This window comes from Apodemus sylvaticus, chromosome 14, assembly GCF_947179515.1.
Source record: "Apodemus sylvaticus chromosome 14, mApoSyl1.1, whole genome shotgun sequence".
NCBI classification, from domain to species: Eukaryota; Metazoa; Chordata; class Mammalia; order Rodentia; family Muridae; genus Apodemus; species Apodemus sylvaticus.
Genome location: NC_067485.1, coordinates 67,492,314 through 67,497,713, shown reverse-complemented (window position 1 = coordinate 67,497,713; position 5,400 = coordinate 67,492,314).

The following is a 5,400-nucleotide window of genomic DNA, read 5'->3' as shown; positions in this document are numbered from 1 at the left end:
CCTCTACTTCATGGTTTTATATTTCCAGATTGGGGAAAAGCACCCAGAAACACTTGGAAACGAGTCAGGAATCTTAGATAACCTCCTTCTTGACTTTGTGTTTCTGGCACTGTAATGGAAAGAGTGCATGAGGCTCCTGGGAAATGAATTCGGCATGGATTTGCCACACTCTCTTTGCATTGGCTATCCCCTACTCTCTTCCAGGAAAGTTGCTTGAACTTTCTCTCTCTCTTTTTAGTCTGATACTACCTGAACAAGGTAAGAATTACTCCTCAAACCTAGATGGCCAAGCCTTCGGTTCTCTTTTCTTGCCTCATGTCTCCTCAGCACTTATACTACCAAGTACCTTTTACATTTATTCTCTTCTTTTCTCTCTCCCCCAATAACACAGAGATTTCACAAAGGCACAGAGCACTTTGTCCTATTTCCAGTCTCCCAGCACTTAGAACACCTGAAGGATAAAAACAGGTATGTACTAAATAAAGGAACGGATGTAAATTCCTGGGTATTTGTGATACATAAGTGATTTTTTACCGCATGTCAGGGATGTTAAATGTGGTAAGAATTATGATGAAAGATTCAAGACAAGGAGAAAATTCTGTCATTAAATGGAGCAAAATAAAGTACCATCTAAGACCAGAAATGATGCGCTTGGGTCAAAGAATGAAAAGTTCTAGTAGAGAAAAGTTCTCATTTTCCCATGAGAATATTTCTTTTCATTAAAATCAGATTTTTTAGGGGAAAATGGTATGCAAAAAATGCAGTGCTGATCTACATCCCATACTTCCTCCCCAACCCGTTTCCATGTAGATGTCTCCACCCCGGCCCCACCCCTGACCTCTAAACTCTCTGGGGCCTCCAGTCTCTTGAGGGATAGGTGTATCATCCCTGAATGAACACAGACCCAGCAGTCCTCTACATGTGTGTTGGGGGCCTCATATCAGCTGGTGTATGCTGCCTGTTTTGTGGTCCAGTGTTTGAGAGGAGATATGGGACGTGGAACAGTGAGAGGAAAGACGGGGTTTGGGGAGAATAAAATATGGAGCATAAAAAATAAAATATAAAAAATGCAGTGCTGAGATGTTAGTGGTCTGTGCCACTGTCTGCCTAGGCCAACAACTGGGCCCCTTGTTTGAGTTAAAAGGCATGAGACTTCTATTTCAGCAGTCTAGTGTGTGCCCAGGCTAGGTGCACAATTCTTAGCAAGATGTTTATTTATCTCCCCTGAATTTTCTCACTGGCAACGCAACGGGTTGGTATTCCGCCCTGCCAAAGATTCCCTTCCTCCTCCGAGGCCCTCTAAATGAAAAGAACTACTTAGACACACACATGTGTCTGTGCGTAAAAATCCTGCTCATATTTACCAAATGAAGTTTTACAAAATTTGGCCCTATGTTCTTTTGAATTTAGACTGATAATCCTTTTTGAAGTATAAAGATGCTCTCATCCAAAAATAAAAATTAAAGATTGAACAAGCAACTCCTATCTTGTGTATTGAAAGCCCAGGAGCCAGATAACCAGATGGAGAAGTCCTCGCCCGCAGGACGACAAGTTCATCCTTAGAACCCCAACTAAGACATTTGAGAGTCCTGTGATCAGGAGGTAGAGACAGACAGGCAGAACCCGGGGATTCACTGCCAAGCCAGCCCAACCTAAACAAAGAGTTTCAGGCCACTGAGACACCCTGTCTCAAAAGGGAAAGCTGGAGGGGTTGTTTGTTCTCTGGCCTCCACAAATATGAAGAGACAGAGAGAGAGAGAGAGAGAGAGAGAGAGAGAGAGAGAGAGAGAGAGAGAGAGAGAGAGGAGAGACCGAGACAGAAACAGAGACAGACAGACAGACAGACAGACAGACAGACAGACAGACAGAAGAATAAGACAGGTGAAGAGGAGGAGGAAGAAGGAGGAAAAGCAGAAGGAGGAGGAGGAGGAGGAGGAAGAGGAGAAGAAGAAGAAGAAGAAGAAGAAGAAGAAGAAGAAGAGAGAAGAAGAAGAAGAAGAAGAAGAAGAAGAAGAAGAAGAAGAAGAAGAAGAAGAAGAAGAAGAAGAAGAAGAAGAAGAAGAAGAAGAAGAAGAAGAAGAAGACATGTTTGAGGCCTTCTAGAACTTCTAGAACAAGCCTACATCCGACATGTTAGAAAGTATGTCCCTCATTTCGATCACGTGCTGAATGTCTGTCACGTGTCCCTCACAGGCCATTTTCAGGTGCCTTCAACTCCATTTCCACATCAGTAGCATGCTTCTCTACTTGTCCATACTTCTGTTTCTAGAGGGGGAGGTACATGGATATGCAGAAGAAAGCAAGGCTTAAAAGAAAATACTAACCCAATGTGGCTGCCCCGCTGCTCCAATGAATAGAAGCACAAAGAACTTGTGCTGCCCATAAGCAGCAGTGCCCCCTGTAAAAGGTTATGGCACAGAGGCTATCAAGTATTTATGCTGTTTTTATACATACTGTACATATTTCATTTGCTAGCAAATATTAAATATTCACCTTTTTTCTTTAAAAGATACTGTAAATTATTCAAAGTACAGTACATTTCACCTTTTCCCCCCCACAGGTAAAAATAGGTTTCTTGGATAGGTAGCAAAGTTTTTAAAAAGCAAGCTGGAAAGCCCTGGGGGGAAAACACAATAAAAGAAAAATCAAATGCCATAAGGAGTCTTAATTTTTCAAGCATCTAAAAATGGGAAATTGACTATCCAAACGGAAAATCAGAGGTGGTCACTTAGGGATTAACAAAGAACCCTTTTGTGATTGGAAAATAGCACAGAAATGAGATAGTCCTTTCATGCCCAATGAGGTAGAAGATGAAGATTAAAGTTTAGAAGCATTTTGTGTTTAATCACATGCATGGCACTCGAATTCTGATATTTAAGAAAACCTTTATTGTTCTACTTTAAATCTGAGACAAGGTTTCAGTGTGTCTCACACTAGTCTAAAACTTGTTTTGTTGCCAAGGATGTCTTAAACTCCTGATCCTCCTGCCTCCAAGTTCTTGGTCATGACTAGGTAAGAAACCCTTGAAAATGAAATATGTCATTACAGACCTTTTATATATGTAGGTATGTATGTAGGTATGTATGTATATATTGTATATGTATGAATATATTTAGTATGTGTGTAAGTATATATTATATATTATGTATGATGTGTTATATATGTATAATATATGTATTATGTATGAGTATATGATGTATGTATGATGTATGTATGTATGTATAGCACACGCAGCACTTCCCTAAGAGTGCAGTTGATAAGGATACTCACTTTTGATTTGTCGTGCTTCTGGGAGTATTTTCTTATTCTCTCTCTGCTGCTAACTTTCTAAAGATTGATGATTCCATGCCTAATACATTGATCTCTGCAGTGTTCAAAAACACTTACATTACAAACTAGAATTCTTATTCCCTTGGAGTCTACATGATGTGCAAAGTGATAATTTTACACTTAAGTTATGCAATAACCCATATGTTTACTCGGTTTAATTAATTTTCCCCTGGAAAATGTTCCTTTAATTATGTTTTGCCTATCCGAATGATTCTCATTTTGTACCTGTGTTCAAAGGCACCTGACTTTAATGGCTTGCTTCTCTGGGTTATGGAAAGGACGCCATTACATTTTCTCTGTTTTGATAATAGAGTTTACAAGTTTGACCTACCTAGAATTCTGTGCCCTATTTTCTCACCTCATTAACTCGATTAAGATGTTTCAATGACATTTAACACCTTACGACTATCTAATTAAAATACAAATTTAATTAAAGTTACTTCATAACCAAAATGATAGAATAAAGACAACTCAGAGTTCTCTTTGCGCTTTCTCTGAGGGATGTAAGCTTGACTCTTCTCAGCCAGTGCTCTACACTGTTCCCTGGCCTCCTGCACAGCACGCATGCACGTTTGTTTGTTCTTTGCAATTTTAATTGAGTTTCCCTTGTTTTCCTTCCTTCAAGCTGCAAAGCGTAAACCTGGAATGAATGGCGTGCTAGGAACATTCGAGTCCACATCATGCTTTGTGTTTGGATGGCTGTAAAGTGATGAACAGAGCTAGAATTTTCTTTCCTGCCTCATCCAAACAAAGCCTCATTACCTTTTCTGTTCCAACTGTGAAAGCCCAACCAGTAGGAAGTGAAATGATTTCTTTTCCAGGTCCCAGAGCAAGTTATTAGCAGGAATGGTCTGAGGCGTCTCTGCTGTCTCCTCCGGTACCCATCAGACATTACCCTTTGTGTCCACTGATCTGGATGAAGATACTTTTCCTTTTTCCTGGAAACAACTGCAGGTTGCCCAGGTCCTGAGATGTTATACTGCCTTAGAATTACTAATGTCCTAATTACTTTAAATTTATTCCTAAAAATAGTTTACACAAGTACAATAATATCGGTATATTATTGCAGCCCATACTTTCAATAAAAAGTGCCTAAAAAATTAAAGAATTTTACTTAGAGATTTTTTTGTCAGGTCTATTTATACAAATTGGAGTAATTTGTTGGTGGTGTAGAGATAGGGAGATCAGAACAGGCCAGAAAAAAATGTTTAGAGATTTAATTAAAGTCAAGGACATCTGGAGAATTAATTTTTAATACCAAGGATTGTGAAATTTTAAATTATAAGGGGATGATGAATTGACATTTGAAGAAATTTACTTTATAGAGTCATCAGGGACCTTTGAAAAGAACTGAATGGATGGATAGCATCCCACATAGGGAAGATCCCCCCATCTTATGTTGAGACAAGCATTTCAGATATTCCACTCCACCTTGTGTGTGTGTGTGTGTGTGTGTGTGTGTGTGTGCATTTGCGTTGGGAGAATTTAATACTCTAAACCAGTCACTGAAGGCCTTTTGAGTGGTAGGAAATAATTTGTCCATTTAGATGACCTCCCCATCTCCTTTTTCATAAATCATTTCACTTAAGAAAATTGGTTAAATTTTGGAAGACAAATGTCTCTAGAGATGAGATAAATGTTGATTGTTTTGTACACAATAGACCTTATTGTTATTAAAATGAACAATACTTGCTTGTAGAATGAAAGGATAAATGAGGTGCTGCTTGTTAAACACAGACTGAATGTTCCTCTGTAACATATGCCTTATTTCTGGGTATGAAGGCACACAACTATAAACCAGCACTCAGGAGGTAGAGGCAGTTATCCTGAATTTAAGGCCAGCCTGGGCTACTTTGGGAGATTTATCCTCCAAAATATTCATGGATTATTAGGGTTCCTTATAAATTATGCATTATTTAGATTTTAAGTATAATTATGAGTTTTTCAATGGCAAAGCCTGTAGGAATCTCCATCCTGGTAGATGCTAAGAATATAACATTCTCTTCTAAGCCCGACTTAAACATTACTTTTCCTAGTGAAGAGAGACAAGTTCTATTTGCAAAGTGGTGA